The 12,500-nt window shown below is 43.8% G+C and overlaps 28 non-coding genes and 21 pseudogenes across 28 annotated transcripts; all 49 read right to left on the minus strand.

Annotated features, from left to right (window-relative positions):
* Positions 1-16: 16 nt before the first annotated feature.
* LOC132971032 (5S ribosomal RNA) lies at positions 17-135 on the minus strand. Its single transcript, XR_009672351.1, has one exon. It is a non-coding gene; the product is annotated as a 5S ribosomal RNA (ribosomal RNA).
* A 121-nt stretch (positions 136-256) lies between these two features.
* On the minus strand, positions 257-375 carry LOC132971369 (5S ribosomal RNA; annotated as a pseudogene).
* A 122-nt stretch (positions 376-497) lies between these two features.
* LOC132971047 (5S ribosomal RNA) lies at positions 498-616 on the minus strand. The gene has a single exon (XR_009672366.1). It is a non-coding gene; the product is annotated as a 5S ribosomal RNA (ribosomal RNA).
* A 121-nt stretch (positions 617-737) lies between these two features.
* Positions 738-856, minus strand: LOC132971142 (5S ribosomal RNA). Its single transcript, XR_009672456.1, has one exon. It is a non-coding gene; the product is annotated as a 5S ribosomal RNA (ribosomal RNA).
* Positions 857-977: 121 nt separating this feature from the next.
* Positions 978-1,096, minus strand: LOC132970641 (5S ribosomal RNA; annotated as a pseudogene).
* Positions 1,097-1,219: 123 nt separating this feature from the next.
* LOC132971274 (5S ribosomal RNA) lies at positions 1,220-1,328 on the minus strand (annotated as a pseudogene).
* Positions 1,329-1,449: 121 nt separating this feature from the next.
* LOC132971365 (5S ribosomal RNA) lies at positions 1,450-1,568 on the minus strand (annotated as a pseudogene).
* Positions 1,569-1,693: 125 nt separating this feature from the next.
* On the minus strand, positions 1,694-1,812 carry LOC132971429 (5S ribosomal RNA). Its single transcript, XR_009672648.1, has one exon. It is a non-coding gene; the product is annotated as a 5S ribosomal RNA (ribosomal RNA).
* Positions 1,813-1,934: 122 nt separating this feature from the next.
* LOC132970748 (5S ribosomal RNA) lies at positions 1,935-2,043 on the minus strand (annotated as a pseudogene).
* A 121-nt stretch (positions 2,044-2,164) lies between these two features.
* On the minus strand, positions 2,165-2,283 carry LOC132971360 (5S ribosomal RNA; annotated as a pseudogene).
* Positions 2,284-2,406: 123 nt separating this feature from the next.
* Positions 2,407-2,525, minus strand: LOC132971088 (5S ribosomal RNA). Its single transcript, XR_009672405.1, has one exon. It is a non-coding gene; the product is annotated as a 5S ribosomal RNA (ribosomal RNA).
* Positions 2,526-2,645: 120 nt separating this feature from the next.
* On the minus strand, positions 2,646-2,764 carry LOC132970816 (5S ribosomal RNA). Its single transcript, XR_009672266.1, has one exon. It is a non-coding gene; the product is annotated as a 5S ribosomal RNA (ribosomal RNA).
* Positions 2,765-2,885: 121 nt separating this feature from the next.
* On the minus strand, positions 2,886-3,004 carry LOC132971391 (5S ribosomal RNA; annotated as a pseudogene).
* A 122-nt stretch (positions 3,005-3,126) lies between these two features.
* On the minus strand, positions 3,127-3,245 carry LOC132970827 (5S ribosomal RNA). Its single transcript, XR_009672267.1, has one exon. It is a non-coding gene; the product is annotated as a 5S ribosomal RNA (ribosomal RNA).
* A 121-nt stretch (positions 3,246-3,366) lies between these two features.
* Positions 3,367-3,485, minus strand: LOC132971371 (5S ribosomal RNA; annotated as a pseudogene).
* Positions 3,486-3,607: 122 nt separating this feature from the next.
* On the minus strand, positions 3,608-3,726 carry LOC132971177 (5S ribosomal RNA). The gene has a single exon (XR_009672488.1). It is a non-coding gene; the product is annotated as a 5S ribosomal RNA (ribosomal RNA).
* Positions 3,727-3,847: 121 nt separating this feature from the next.
* On the minus strand, positions 3,848-3,966 carry LOC132971143 (5S ribosomal RNA). Its single transcript, XR_009672457.1, has one exon. It is a non-coding gene; the product is annotated as a 5S ribosomal RNA (ribosomal RNA).
* Positions 3,967-4,087: 121 nt separating this feature from the next.
* LOC132971422 (5S ribosomal RNA) lies at positions 4,088-4,206 on the minus strand (annotated as a pseudogene).
* A 123-nt stretch (positions 4,207-4,329) lies between these two features.
* LOC132970902 (5S ribosomal RNA) lies at positions 4,330-4,438 on the minus strand (annotated as a pseudogene).
* Positions 4,439-4,559: 121 nt separating this feature from the next.
* LOC132970757 (5S ribosomal RNA) lies at positions 4,560-4,678 on the minus strand. Its single transcript, XR_009672260.1, has one exon. It is a non-coding gene; the product is annotated as a 5S ribosomal RNA (ribosomal RNA).
* A 119-nt stretch (positions 4,679-4,797) lies between these two features.
* LOC132971182 (5S ribosomal RNA) lies at positions 4,798-4,916 on the minus strand. Its single transcript, XR_009672493.1, has one exon. It is a non-coding gene; the product is annotated as a 5S ribosomal RNA (ribosomal RNA).
* A 123-nt stretch (positions 4,917-5,039) lies between these two features.
* Positions 5,040-5,148, minus strand: LOC132970861 (5S ribosomal RNA; annotated as a pseudogene).
* A 121-nt stretch (positions 5,149-5,269) lies between these two features.
* LOC132970958 (5S ribosomal RNA) lies at positions 5,270-5,388 on the minus strand. The gene has a single exon (XR_009672282.1). It is a non-coding gene; the product is annotated as a 5S ribosomal RNA (ribosomal RNA).
* A 121-nt stretch (positions 5,389-5,509) lies between these two features.
* On the minus strand, positions 5,510-5,628 carry LOC132971372 (5S ribosomal RNA; annotated as a pseudogene).
* Positions 5,629-5,750: 122 nt separating this feature from the next.
* Positions 5,751-5,869, minus strand: LOC132971048 (5S ribosomal RNA). Its single transcript, XR_009672367.1, has one exon. It is a non-coding gene; the product is annotated as a 5S ribosomal RNA (ribosomal RNA).
* A 121-nt stretch (positions 5,870-5,990) lies between these two features.
* On the minus strand, positions 5,991-6,109 carry LOC132971392 (5S ribosomal RNA; annotated as a pseudogene).
* Positions 6,110-6,231: 122 nt separating this feature from the next.
* Positions 6,232-6,340, minus strand: LOC132971276 (5S ribosomal RNA; annotated as a pseudogene).
* Positions 6,341-6,462: 122 nt separating this feature from the next.
* Positions 6,463-6,581, minus strand: LOC132970780 (5S ribosomal RNA). The gene has a single exon (XR_009672262.1). It is a non-coding gene; the product is annotated as a 5S ribosomal RNA (ribosomal RNA).
* Positions 6,582-6,935: 354 nt separating this feature from the next.
* On the minus strand, positions 6,936-7,054 carry LOC132970961 (5S ribosomal RNA). The gene has a single exon (XR_009672285.1). It is a non-coding gene; the product is annotated as a 5S ribosomal RNA (ribosomal RNA).
* Positions 7,055-7,176: 122 nt separating this feature from the next.
* On the minus strand, positions 7,177-7,295 carry LOC132971194 (5S ribosomal RNA). The gene has a single exon (XR_009672504.1). It is a non-coding gene; the product is annotated as a 5S ribosomal RNA (ribosomal RNA).
* A 121-nt stretch (positions 7,296-7,416) lies between these two features.
* On the minus strand, positions 7,417-7,535 carry LOC132970673 (5S ribosomal RNA; annotated as a pseudogene).
* A 122-nt stretch (positions 7,536-7,657) lies between these two features.
* LOC132971049 (5S ribosomal RNA) lies at positions 7,658-7,776 on the minus strand. The gene has a single exon (XR_009672368.1). It is a non-coding gene; the product is annotated as a 5S ribosomal RNA (ribosomal RNA).
* Positions 7,777-7,897: 121 nt separating this feature from the next.
* Positions 7,898-8,016, minus strand: LOC132971129 (5S ribosomal RNA). Its single transcript, XR_009672443.1, has one exon. It is a non-coding gene; the product is annotated as a 5S ribosomal RNA (ribosomal RNA).
* Positions 8,017-8,137: 121 nt separating this feature from the next.
* Positions 8,138-8,256, minus strand: LOC132970666 (5S ribosomal RNA; annotated as a pseudogene).
* A 122-nt stretch (positions 8,257-8,378) lies between these two features.
* On the minus strand, positions 8,379-8,487 carry LOC132971277 (5S ribosomal RNA; annotated as a pseudogene).
* A 121-nt stretch (positions 8,488-8,608) lies between these two features.
* LOC132971294 (5S ribosomal RNA) lies at positions 8,609-8,727 on the minus strand. The gene has a single exon (XR_009672591.1). It is a non-coding gene; the product is annotated as a 5S ribosomal RNA (ribosomal RNA).
* Positions 8,728-8,851: 124 nt separating this feature from the next.
* Positions 8,852-8,970, minus strand: LOC132971441 (5S ribosomal RNA). Its single transcript, XR_009672650.1, has one exon. It is a non-coding gene; the product is annotated as a 5S ribosomal RNA (ribosomal RNA).
* Positions 8,971-9,324: 354 nt separating this feature from the next.
* On the minus strand, positions 9,325-9,443 carry LOC132970962 (5S ribosomal RNA). Its single transcript, XR_009672286.1, has one exon. It is a non-coding gene; the product is annotated as a 5S ribosomal RNA (ribosomal RNA).
* A 122-nt stretch (positions 9,444-9,565) lies between these two features.
* On the minus strand, positions 9,566-9,684 carry LOC132970960 (5S ribosomal RNA). The gene has a single exon (XR_009672284.1). It is a non-coding gene; the product is annotated as a 5S ribosomal RNA (ribosomal RNA).
* A 121-nt stretch (positions 9,685-9,805) lies between these two features.
* LOC132971005 (5S ribosomal RNA) lies at positions 9,806-9,924 on the minus strand. The gene has a single exon (XR_009672326.1). It is a non-coding gene; the product is annotated as a 5S ribosomal RNA (ribosomal RNA).
* A 121-nt stretch (positions 9,925-10,045) lies between these two features.
* On the minus strand, positions 10,046-10,164 carry LOC132971396 (5S ribosomal RNA; annotated as a pseudogene).
* Positions 10,165-10,286: 122 nt separating this feature from the next.
* On the minus strand, positions 10,287-10,405 carry LOC132970989 (5S ribosomal RNA). The gene has a single exon (XR_009672311.1). It is a non-coding gene; the product is annotated as a 5S ribosomal RNA (ribosomal RNA).
* Positions 10,406-10,527: 122 nt separating this feature from the next.
* Positions 10,528-10,646, minus strand: LOC132971258 (5S ribosomal RNA). Its single transcript, XR_009672566.1, has one exon. It is a non-coding gene; the product is annotated as a 5S ribosomal RNA (ribosomal RNA).
* A 121-nt stretch (positions 10,647-10,767) lies between these two features.
* On the minus strand, positions 10,768-10,876 carry LOC132970721 (5S ribosomal RNA; annotated as a pseudogene).
* Positions 10,877-10,997: 121 nt separating this feature from the next.
* Positions 10,998-11,116, minus strand: LOC132970917 (5S ribosomal RNA). The gene has a single exon (XR_009672275.1). It is a non-coding gene; the product is annotated as a 5S ribosomal RNA (ribosomal RNA).
* Positions 11,117-11,470: 354 nt separating this feature from the next.
* On the minus strand, positions 11,471-11,590 carry LOC132970716 (5S ribosomal RNA; annotated as a pseudogene).
* Positions 11,591-11,712: 122 nt separating this feature from the next.
* On the minus strand, positions 11,713-11,831 carry LOC132971195 (5S ribosomal RNA). The gene has a single exon (XR_009672505.1). It is a non-coding gene; the product is annotated as a 5S ribosomal RNA (ribosomal RNA).
* Positions 11,832-11,952: 121 nt separating this feature from the next.
* Positions 11,953-12,071, minus strand: LOC132970929 (5S ribosomal RNA). The gene has a single exon (XR_009672277.1). It is a non-coding gene; the product is annotated as a 5S ribosomal RNA (ribosomal RNA).
* Positions 12,072-12,425: 354 nt separating this feature from the next.
* LOC132970714 (5S ribosomal RNA) overlaps positions 12,426-12,500 on the minus strand; it is a 120-nt pseudogene continuing 45 nt past the window's right edge.

Below are 12,500 nucleotides of genomic sequence, written 5' to 3' on the forward strand. Positions count from 1 at the left end.
ATCAAAAAAATGAAAAAACTTACAGCACCTGGTATTCCCAGGCGGTCTCCCATCCAAGTACTAACCAGGCCCTACCCTGCTTAGCTTCCGAGATCGGACGAGATCAGGCGTGTTCAGGGTGGTATGGCCATAAGCCATTATTGTGTGCAGAGAGGGGCCTTTTAAAGATGTCATGCCCTTGATTCTGGCTGAATTTTTGGACATGTGAATATGTCTCTATATGATAAAAAAAACATATGATCAAAAAAAATGAAAAAGCTTACAGCGTCTGGTATTCCCAGGCGGTCTCCCATCCAAGTACTAACCAGGCACGACCCTACTTAGTTTCCGAGATCGGACGAGATCGGGCGTGTTAAGGGTGGTATGGCCGTAAGCCGTTATTGTGTGCAGAAAGGGGCCTTTTAAAGATGTCATGCCCTTGATTCTGGCTGAATTTTTGGACATGTGAATATGTCTCTATATGATAAAAAAAAAACATATGATCAAAAAAATGAAAAAGCTTACAGCACCTGGTATTCCCAGGCGGTCTCCCATCCAAGTACTAACCAGGCCCTACCCTGCTTAGCTTCCGAGATCGGACGAGATCAAGCGTGTTCAGGGTGGTATGGCCATAAGCCATTATTGTGTGCAGACAGGGGCCTTTTAAAGATGTCATGCCCTTGATTCTGGCTGAATTTTTGGACATGTGAATATGTCTTTATATGATAAAAAAAAACATATGATCAAAAAAATGAAAACGCTTACAGCACCTGGTATTCCAAGGTGGTCTCCCATCCAAGTACTAACCAGGCCCGACCCTGCTTAGCTTCCGAGATCGGACGAGATCGGGCGTGTTCAGGGTGTTATGGCCGTAAGCCATTATTGTGTGCAGACAGGGGCCTTTTAAAGATGTCATGCCCTTGATTCTGGCTGAATTTGTGGACATGTGAATATGTCTCTCTATGATAAAAAAAACATATGATCAAAAAAATAAGAAAAGCTTACAGCATCTGGTATTCCCAGGCGGTCTCCCATCCAAGTATTAACCAGGACCGACCCTGCTTAGCTTCCGAGATGGGAAGAGATCGGGCGTGTTAAGGGTGGTATGGCCGTAAGCCATTATTGTGTGCAGACAGGGGCCTTTTAAAGATGTTATGCCCTTGATTCTGGCTGAATTTTTGGACATGTGAATATGTCTCTATATGATAAAAAAAAAAACATATGATCAAAAAAATGAAAAAGCTTACAGCACCTGGTATTCCCAGGTGGTCTCCCATCCAAGTACTAACCAGGCCCGACCCTGCTTAGCTTCCGAGATCGGGCGTGTTCAGGGTGGTATGGCCGTAAGCCATTATTGCGTGCAGACAGGGGCCTTTTAAAGATGTCATGCCCTTGATTCTGGCTGAATTTGTTGACATGTGAATATGTCTCTCTATGATAAAAAAAACATATGATCAAAAAAATAAAAAAAGCTTACAGCATCTGGTATTCCCAGGCGGTCTCCCATTCAAGTACTAACCAGGACCGACCCTGCTTAGCTTCCGAGATGGGACGAGATCGGGCGTGTTAAGGGTGGTATGGCCGTAAGCCATTATTGTGTGCAGACAGGGGCCTTTTAAAGATGTTATGCCCTTGATTCTGGCTGAATTTTTGGACATGTGAATATGTCGCTATATGATAAAAAAAAAAAAACATATGATCAAAAAAATGAAAAAGCTTACAGCACCTGGTATTCCCAGGCGGTCTCCCATCCAAGTACTAACCAGGCCCGACCCTGCTTAGCTTCCGAGATCGGACGAGATCAGGCGTGTTCAGGGTGGTATGGCCGTAAGCTGTTATTGTGTGCAGACAGGGGCCTTTTAAAGATCTCATGCCCTTGATTCTGGCTGAATTTTTGGACATGTGAATATGTCTCTATATGATAAAAAAAGAACATATGATCAAAAAAATGAAAAAGCTTACAGCACCTGGTATTCCTAGGCGGTCTCCCATCCAAGTATTAACCAGGCCCGACCCTGCTTTGCTTCTGAGATCGGGCGTGTTCAGGGTGGTATGGCCGTAAGCCATTATTGCATGCAGACAGGGGCCTTTTAAAGATGTCATGCCCTTGATTCTGGCTGAATTTGTGGACATGTGAATATGTCTCTCTATGATAAAAAAAACATATGATCAAAAAAATAAAAAAAGCTTACAGCATCTGGTATTCCCAGGCGGTCTCCCATTCAAGTACTAACCAGGCCCGACCCTGCTTAGCTTCCAAGATGGGACGAGATCGGGCGTGTTAAGGGTGGTATGGCCGTAAGCCATTATTGTGTGCAGACAGGGGCCTTTTAAAGATGTTATGCCCTTGATTCTGGCTGAATTTTTTGACATGTGAATATGTCTCTATATGATAAAAAAAAAAACATATGATCAAAAAAATGAAAAAACTTACAGCACCTGGTATTCCCAGGCGGTCTCCCATCCAAGTACTAACCAGGCCCGACCCTGCTTAGCTTCCGAGATCGGACGAGATCAGGCGTGTTCAGGGTGGTGTGGCCGTAAGCCATTATTGTGTGCAGAGAGGGGCCTTTTAAAGATGTCATGCCCTTGATTCTGGCTGAATTTTTGGACATGTGAATATGTCTCTATATGATAAAAAAAAAACATGATCAAAAAAATGAAAAAGCTTACAGCACCTGGTATTCCCAGGCGGTCTCCCATCCAAGTACTAACCAGGCCCTACCCTGCTTAGCTTCCGAGATCGGACGAGATCAGGCGTGTTCAGGGTGGTATGGCCATAAGCCATTATTGTGTGCAGAGAGGGGCCTTTTAAAGATGTCATGCCCTTGATTCTGGCTGAAGTTTTGGACATGTGAATATGTCTCTATATGATAAAAAAAACATATGATCAAAAAAAATGAAAAAGCTTACAGCGTCTGGTTTTCCCAGGCGGTCTCCCATCCAAGTACTAACCAGGCACGACCCTACTTAGTTTCCGAGATCGGACGAGATCGGGCGTGTTAAGGGTGGTATGGCCGTAAGCCGTTATTGTGTGCAGAAAGGGGCCTTTTAAAGATGTCATGCCCTTGATTCTGGCTGAATTTTTGGACATGTGAATATGTCTCTATATGATAAAAAAAAAACATATGATCAAAAAAATGAAAAAGCTTACAGCACCTGGTATTCCCAGGCGGTCTCCCATCCAAGTACTAACCAGGCCCTACCCTGCTTAGCTTCCGAGATCGGACGAGATCAGGCGTGTTCAGGGTGGTATGGCCATAAGCCATTATTGTGTGCAGAGAGGGGCCTTTTAAAGATGTCATGCCCTTGATTCTGGCTGAATTTTTGGACATGTGAATATGTCTCTATATGATAAAAAAAACATATGATCAAAAAAAATGAAAAAGCTTACAGCGTCTGGTATTCCCAGGCGGTCTCCCATCCAAGTACTAACCAGGCACGACCCTACTTAGTTTCCGAGATCGGACGAGATCGGGCGTGTTAAGGGTGGTATGGCCGTAAGCCGTTATTGTGTGCAGAAAGGGGCCTTTTAAAGATGTCATGCCCTTGATTCTGGCTGAATTTTTGGACATGTGAATATGTCTCTATATGATAAAAAAAAAACATATGATCAAAAAAATGAAAAAGCTTACAGCACCTGGTATTCCCAGGCGGTCTCCCATCCAAGTACTAACCAGGCCCTACCCTGCTTAGCTTCGGAGATCGGACGAGATCAAGCGTGTTCAGGGTGGTATGGCCATAAGTCATTATTGTGTGCAGACAGGGGCCTTTTAAAGATGTCATGCCCTTGATTCTGGCTGAATTTTTGGACATGTGAATATGTCTTTATATGATAAAAAAAAACATATGATCAAAAAAATGAAAACGCTTACAGCACCTGGTATTCCAAGGTGGTCTCCCATCCAAGTACTAACCAGGCCCGACCCTGCTTAGCTTCCGAGATCGGACGAGATCGGGCGTGTTCAGGGTGTTATGGCCGTAAGCCATTATTGTGTGCAGACAGGGGCCTTTTAAAGATGTCATGCCCTTGATTCTGGCTGAATTTGTGGACATGTGAATATGTCTCTCTATGATAAAAAAAACATATGATCAAAAAAATAAGAAAAGCTTACAGCATCTGGTATTCCCAGGCGGTCTCCCATCCAAGTATTAACCAGGACCGACCCTGCTTAGCTTCCGAGATGGGACGAGATCGGGCGTGTTAAGGGTGGTATGGCCGTAAGCCATTATTGTGTGCAGACAGGGGCCTTTTAAAGATGTTATGCCCTTGATTCTGGCTGAATTTTTGGACATGTGAATATGTCGCTATATGATAAAAAAAAAAACATATGATCAAAAAAATGAAAAAGCTTACAGCACCTGGTATTCCTAGGCGGTCTCCCATCCAAGTATTAACCAGGCCCGACCCTGCTTTGCTTCTGAGATCGGGCGTGTTCAGGGTGGTATGGACGTAAGGCATTATTGTGTGCAGAAAGGGGCCTTTTAAAGATATCATGCCCTTGATTCTGGCTGAATTTTTGGACATGTGAATATGTCTCTATATGATAAAAAAAAACATATGATCAAAAAAATGAAAAAGCTTACAGCACCTGGTATTCCCAGGCGGTCTCCCATCCAAGTACTAACCAGGCCCGACCCTGCTTAGCTTCCGAGATCGGACGAGATCAGGCGTGTTCAGGGTGGTATGGCTGTAAGCCATTATTGTGTGCAGAGAGGGGCCTTTTAAAGATGTCATGCCCTTGATTCTGGCTGAATTTTTGGACATGTGAATATGTCTCTATATGATAAAAAAAAACATGATCAAAAAAATGAAAAAGCTTACAGCACCTGGTATTCCCAGGCGGTCTCCCATCCAAGTACTAACCAGGCCCGACCCTGCTTAGCTTCTGAGATTGAACGAGATCGGGCGTGTTCAGGGTGGTATGGCCGTAAGCCATTATTGTCTGCAGACAGGGGCCTTTTAAAGATGTCATGCCCTTGATTCTGGCTGAATTTTTGGACATGTGAATATGTCTCTCTATGATAAAAAAAAAACATATGATCAAAAAAATAAAAAAAGCTTACAGCGTCTGGTATTCCCAGGCGGTCTCCCATCCAAGTACTAACCAGGCCCGACCCTGCTTAGCTTCCAAGATCGGACGAGTTCAGGGTGGTTTGGCCGTAAGCCATTATTGTGTGCAGAAAGGGGCCTTTTAAAGATGTCATGCCCTTGATTCTGGCTGAATTTTTGGACATGTGAATATGTCTCTATATGATAAAAAAAAACATATGATCAAAAAAATGAAAACGCTTACAGCACCTGGTATTCCCAGGTGGTCTCCCATCCAAGTACTAACCAGGCCCGACCCTGCTTAGCTTCCGAGATCGGACGAGATCGGGCGTGTTCAGGGTGGAATGGCCGTAAGCCATTATTGTATGCAGAAAGGGGCCTTTTAAAGATGTCATGCCCTTGATTCTGGCTGAATTTTTGGACATGTGAATATGTCTCTATATGATAAAAAAAACATATGATCAAAAAAAATGAAAAAGCTTACAGCGTCTGGTATTCCCAGGCGGTCTCCCATCCAAGTACTAACCAGGCACGACCCTACTTAGTTTCCGAGATCGGACGAGATCGGGCGTGTTAAGGGTGGTATGGCCGTAAGCCGTTATTGTGTGCAGAAAGGGGCCTTTTAAAGATGTCATGCCCTTGATTCTGGCTGAATTTTTGGACATGTGAATATGTCTCTATATGATAAAAAAAAAACATATGATCAAAAAAATGAAAAAGCTTACAGCACCTGGTATTCCCAGGCGGTCTCCCATCCAAGTACTAACCAGGCCCTACCCTGCTTAGCTTCCGAGATCGGACGAGATCAAGCGTGTTCAGGGTGGTATGGCCATAAGCCATTATTGTGTGCAGACAGGGGCCTTTTAAAGATGTCATGCCCTTGATTCTGGCTGAATTTTTGGACATGTGAATATGTCTCTATATGATAAAAAAAACATATGATCAAAAAAAATGAAAAAGCTTACAGCGTCTGGTATTCCCAGGCGGTCTCCCATCCAAGTATTAACCAGGCCCGACCCTGCTTAGCTTCCGAGATGGGACGAGATCGGGCGTGTTAAGGGTGGTATGGCCGTAAGCCATTATTGTGTGCAGACAGGGGCCTTTTAAAGATGTTATGCCCTTGATTCTGGCTGAATTTTTGGACATGTGAATATGTCTCTATATGATAAAAAAAAAACATATGATCAAAAAAATGAAAAAGCTTACAGCACCTGGTATTCCCAGGTGGTCTCCCATCCAAGTACTAACCAGGCCCGACCCTGCTTAGCTTCCGAGATCGGGCGTGTTCAGGGTGGTATGGCCGTAAGCCATTATTGTGTGCAGACAGGGGCCTTTTAAAGATGTCATGCCCTTGATTCTGGCTGAATTTTTTGACATGTGAATATGTCTCTATATGATAAAAAAAAAACATATGATCAAAAAAATGAAAAAGCTTACAGCACCTGGTATTCCCAGGCGGTCTCCCATCCAAGTACTAACCAGGCCCGACCCTGCTTAGCTTCCGAGATCAGACGAGATCAGGCGTGTTCAGGGTGGTATGGCCGTAAGCTGTTATTGTGTGCAGACAGGGGCCTTTTAAAGATCTCATGCCCTTGATTCTGGCTGAATTTTTGGACATGTGAATATGTCTCTATATGATAAAAAAAGAATATATGATCAAAAAAAATGAAAAAGCTTACAGCACCTGGTATTCCCAGGCGGTCTCCCATCCAAGTACTAACCAGGCCAGATGCTGCTTAGCTTCCGAGATCAGACAAGTTCAGGGTGGTATGTCCTTAAGCCATTATTGTGTGCAGAAAGGGGCCTTTTAAAGATGTCATGCCCTTGATTCTGGCTGAATTTTTTGACATGTGAATATGTCTCTATATGATAAAAAAAAAACATATGATCAAAAAAATGAAAAAACTTACAGCACCTGGTATTCCCAGGCGGTCTCCCATCCAAGTACTAACCAGGCCCTACCCTGCTTAGCTTCCGAGATCGGACGAGATCAGGCGTGTTCAGGGTGGTATGGCCGTAAGCCATTATTGTGTGCAGACAGGGGCCTTTTAAAGATGTCATGCCCTTGATTCTGGCTGAATTTTTGGACATGTGAATATGTCTCTATATGATAAAAAAAAAACATATGATCAAAAAAATGAAAAAACTTACAGCACCTGGTAATCCCAGGCGGTCTCCCATCCAAGTACTAACCAGGCCCTACCCTGCTTAGCTTCCGAGATCGGACGAGATCAGGCGTGTTCAGGGTGGTATGGCCATAAGCCATTATTGTGTGCAGAGAGGGGCCTTTTAAAGATGTCATGCCCTTGATTCTGGCTGAATTTTTGGACATGTGAATATGTCTCTATATGATAAAAAAAACATATGATCAAAAAAAATGAAAAAGCTTACAGCGTCTGGTATTCCCAGGCGTTCTCCCATCCAAGTACTAACCAGGCACGACCCTACTTAGTTTCCGAGATCGGACGAGATCGGGCGTGTTAAGGGTGGTATGGCCGTAAGCCGTTATTGTGTGCAGAAAGGGGCCTTTTAAAGATGTCATGCCCTTGATTCTGGCTGAATTTTTGGACATGTGAATATGTCTCTATATGATAAAAAATAAACATATGATCAAAAAAATGAAAAAGCTTACAGCACCTGGTATTCCCAGGCGGTCTCCCATCCAAGTACTAACCAGGCCCTACCCTGCTTAGCTTCCGAGATCGGACGAGATCAAGCGTGTTCAGGGTGGTATGGCCATAAGCCATTATTGTGTGCAGACAGGGGCCTTTTAAAGATGTCATGCCCTTGATTCTGGCTGAATTTTTGGACATGTGAATATGTCTTTATATGATAAAAAAAAACATATGATCAAAAAAATGAAAAAACTTACAGCACCTGGTATTCCCAGGCGGTCTCCCATCCAAGTACTAACCAGGCCCTACCCTGCTTAGCTTCCGAGAGCGGACGAGATCAGGCGTGTTCAGGGTGGTATGGCCATAAGCCATTATTGTGTGAGGAGAGGGGCCTTTTAAAGATGTCATGCCCTTGATTCTGGCTGAATTTTTGGACATGTGAATATGTCTCTATATGATAAAAAAAACATATGATCAAAAAAAATGAAAAAGCTTACAGCGTCTGGTATTCCCAGGCGGTCTCCCATCCAAGTATTAACCAGGCCCGACCCTGCATAGCTTCCGAGATGGGACGAGATCGGGCGTGTTAAGGGTGGTATGGCCGTAAGCCATTATTGTGTGCAGACAGGGGCCTTTTAAAGATGTTATGCCCTTGATTCTGGCTGAATTTTTGGACATGTGAATATGTCTCTATATGATAAAAAAAAAACATATGATCAAAAAAATGAAAAAGCTTACAGCACCTGGTATTCCCAGGTGGTCTCCCATCCAAGTACTAACCAGGCCCGACCCTGCTTAGCTTCCGAGATCGGGCGTGTTCAGGGTGGTATGGCCGTAAGCCATTATTGTGTGCAGACAGGGGCCTTTTAAAGATGTCATGCCCTTGATTCTGGCTGAATTTGTGGACATGTGAATATGTCTCTCTATGATAAAAAAAACATATGATCAAAAAAATAAAAAAAGCTTACAGCATCTGGTATTCCCAGGCGGTCTCCCATTCAAGTACTAACCAGGCCCGACCCTGCTTAGCTTCCGAGATGGGACGAGATCGGGCGTGTTAAGGGTGGTATGGCCGTAAGCCATTATTGTGTGCAGACAGGGGCCTTTTAAAGATGTTATGCCCTTGATTCTGGCTGAATTTTTGGACATGTGAATATGTCTCTATATGATAAAAAAAAAAAACATATGATCAAAAAAATGAAAAAGCTTACAGCACCTGGTATTCCCAGGCGGTCTCCCATCCAAGTACTAACCAGGCCCGACCCTGCTTAGCTTCCGAGATCGGACGAGATCAGGCGTGTTCAGGGTGGTATGGCCGTAAGCTGTTATTGTGTGCAGACAGGGGCCTTTTAAAGATCTCATGCCCTTGATTCTGGCTGAATTTTTGGACATGTGAATATGTCTCTATATGATAAAAAAAGAATATATGATCAAAAAAAATGAAAAAGCTTACAGCACCTGGTATTCCCAGGCGGTCTCCCATCCAAGTACTAACCAGGCCAGACGCTGCTTAGCTTCCGAGATCAGACAAGTTCAGGGTGGTATGTCCTTAAGCCATTATTGTGTGCAGAAAGGGGCCTTTTAAAGATGTCATGCCCTTGATTCTGGCTGAATTTTTTGACATGTGAATATGTCTCTATATGATAAAAAAAAAACATATGATCAAAAAAATGAAAAAACTTACAGCACCTGGTATTCCCAGGCGGTCTCCCATCCAAGTACTAACCAGGCCCTACCCTGCTTAGCTTCCGAGATCGGACGAGATCAGGCGTGTTCAGGGTGGTATGGCCGTAAGCCATTATTGTGTGCAGACAGGGGCCTTTTAAAGATGTCATGCCCTTGATTCTGGCTGAATTTTTGGACATGTGAATATGTCTCTATATGATAAAAAAAAAACATATGATCAAAATAATGAAAAAGCTTACAGCACCTGGTATTCCCAGGCGGTCTCCCATCCAAGTACTAACCAGGCCCTACCCTGCTTAGCTTCCGAGATCTGACGAGATCAGGCGTGTTCAGGGTGGTATGGCCATAAGCCATTATTGTGTGCAGACAGGGGCCTTTTAAAGATGTCATGCCCTTGATTCTGGCTGAATTTTTGGACATGTGAATATGTCTCTATATGATAAAAAAAAACATATGATCAAAAAAATGAAAACGCTTACAGCACCTGGTATTCCCAGGTGGTCTCCCATCCAAGTACTAACCAGGCCCGACCCTGCTTAGCTTCCAAGATCGGACGAGATCGGGCGTGTTCAGGGTGGTATGGCCGTAAGCCATTATTGTGTGCAGACAGGGGCCTTTTAAAGATGTCATGCCCTTGATTCTGGCTGAATTTTTGGACATGTGAATATGTCTCTATATGATAAAAAAAAACATATGATTAAAAAAATGAAAAAACTTACAGCACCTGGTATTCCCAGGCTGTCTCCCATCCAAGTACTAACCAGGCCCTACTCTGCTTAGCTTCCGAGATCGGACGACATCAGGCGTGTTCAGGGTGGTATGGCCGTAAGCCATTATTGTATGCAGAAAGAAGCCTTTTAAAGATGTCATGCCCTTGATTCTGGCTGAATTTTAGGACATGTGAATATGTCTCTATATGATAAAAAAAAAACATATGATCAAAAAAATGAAAGAGCTTACAGCACCTGGTATTCCCAGGCGGTCTCCCATCCAAGTACTAACCAGGCCCGACCCTGCTTAGCTTCCGAGATCGGACGAGATCGGGCTTGTTCAGGGTGGTATGGCCGTAAGCCATTATTGTGTGCAGAAAGGGGCCTTTTAAAGATGTCATGCCCTTGATTCTGGCTGAATTTTTGGACATGTGAATATGTCTCTATATGATAAAAAAAAACATATGATCAAACAAAATGAAAAAGCTTACAGCACTTGGTATTCCCAGGCGGTCTCCCATCCAAGTACTAAGCAGGCCCGACCCTGCTTAGCTTCTGAGATCGGATGAGATCGGGCGTGTTCATGGTGGTATGGCCGTAAGCCATTATTGTGTGCAGAAAGGGGCCTTTTAAAGATGTCATGCCCTTGATTCTGGCTGAATTTTTGGACATGTGAATATGTCTCTATATGATAAAAAAAAACATATGATCAAAAAAATGAAAAAGCTTACAGCACCTGGTATTCCCAGGCGGTCTCCCATCCAAGTACTAACCAGGCCCGACCCTGCATAGCTTCCGAGATTGGGCGTGTTCAGGGTGGTATGGCCATAAGCCATTATTGTGTGCAGAGAGGGGCCTTTTAAAGATGTCATGCCCTTGATTCTGGCTGAATTTTTGGACATGTGAATATGTCTCTATATGATAAAAAAAAACATATGATCAAAAAAATGAAAACGCTTACAGCACCTGGTATTCCCAGGTGGTCTCCCATCCAAGTACTAACCAGGCCCGACCCTGCTTTGCTTCCGAGATCGGACGAGATCGGGCGTGTTCAGGGTGGTATGGCCGTAAGCCATTATTGTGTGCAGACAGGGGCCTTTTAAAGATGTCATGCCCTTGATTCTGGCTGAATTTTTGGACATGTGAATATGTCTCTATATGATAAAAAAAAAACATTTGATCAAAAAAATGAAACAGCTTACAGCATTTGATATTCCACAGGCGGTCTCCCATCCAAGTACTAACGAGGCCCGACCCTGCATAGCTTCCGAGATCGGGCGTGTTCAGGGTGGTATGGCCGTAAGCCATTATTGTGTGCAGAAAGGGGCCTTTTAAAGATGTCATGCCCTTGATTCTGGCTGAATTTTTGGACATGTGAATATGTCTCTCTATGATAAAAAAAAAACAAATGATCAAAAAAATGAAACAGCTTACAGCATCTGGTATTCCACAGGCGGTCTCCCATCCAAGTACTAACCAGGCACGACCCTGCTTAGTTTCCGAGATCGGACGAGATCGGACGAGTTCAGGGTGGTATGACCGTAAGCCATTATTGTGTGCAGAAAGGGGCCTTTTAAAGATGTCATGCCCTTGATTCTGGCTGAATTTTTGGACATGTGAATATGTCTCTATATGATAAAAAAAAAACATATGATCAAAAAAATGAAAGAGCTTACAGCACCTGGTATTCCCAGGCGGTCTCCCATCCAAGTACTAACCAGGCCCGACCCTGCTTAGCTTCCTAGATCGGATGAGATCGGGCTTGTTCAGGGTGGTATGGCCATAAGCCATTATTGTGTGCAGAAAGGGGCCTTTTAAAGATGTCATGCCCTTGATTCTGGCTGAATTTTTGGACATGTGAATATGTCTCTATATGATAAAAAAAAACATATGATCAAAAAAATGAAAACGCTTACAGCACCTGGTATTCCCAGGTGGTCTCCCATCCAAGTACTAACCAGGCCCGACCCTGCTTTGCTTCCGAGATCGGACGAGATCGGGCGTGTTCAGGGTGGTATGGCCGTAAGCCATTAATGTGTGCAGACAGGGGCCTTTTAAAGATGTCATGCCCTTGATTCTGGCTGAATTTTTGGACATGTGAATATGTCTCTATATGATAAAAAAAAAACATTTGATCAAAAAAATGAAACAGCTTACAGCATTTGATATTCCACAGGCGGTCTCCCATCCAAGTACTAACGAGGCCCGACCCTGCATAGCTTCCGAGATCGGGCGTGTTCAGGGTGGTATGGCCGTAAGCCATTATTGTGTGCAGAAAGGGGCCTTTTAAAGATGTCATGCCCTTGATTCTGGCTGAATTTTTGGACATGTGAATATGTCTCTCTATGATAAAAAAAAAACAAATGATCAAAAAAATGAAACAGCTTACAGTATCTGGTATTCCACAGGCGGTCTCCCATCCAAGTACTAACCAGGCACGACCCTGCTTAGTTTCCG

Source organism: Labrus mixtus, unplaced genomic scaffold (genome assembly GCF_963584025.1).
Source record: "Labrus mixtus unplaced genomic scaffold, fLabMix1.1 SCAFFOLD_51, whole genome shotgun sequence".
NCBI classification, from domain to species: Eukaryota; Metazoa; Chordata; class Actinopteri; order Labriformes; family Labridae; genus Labrus; species Labrus mixtus.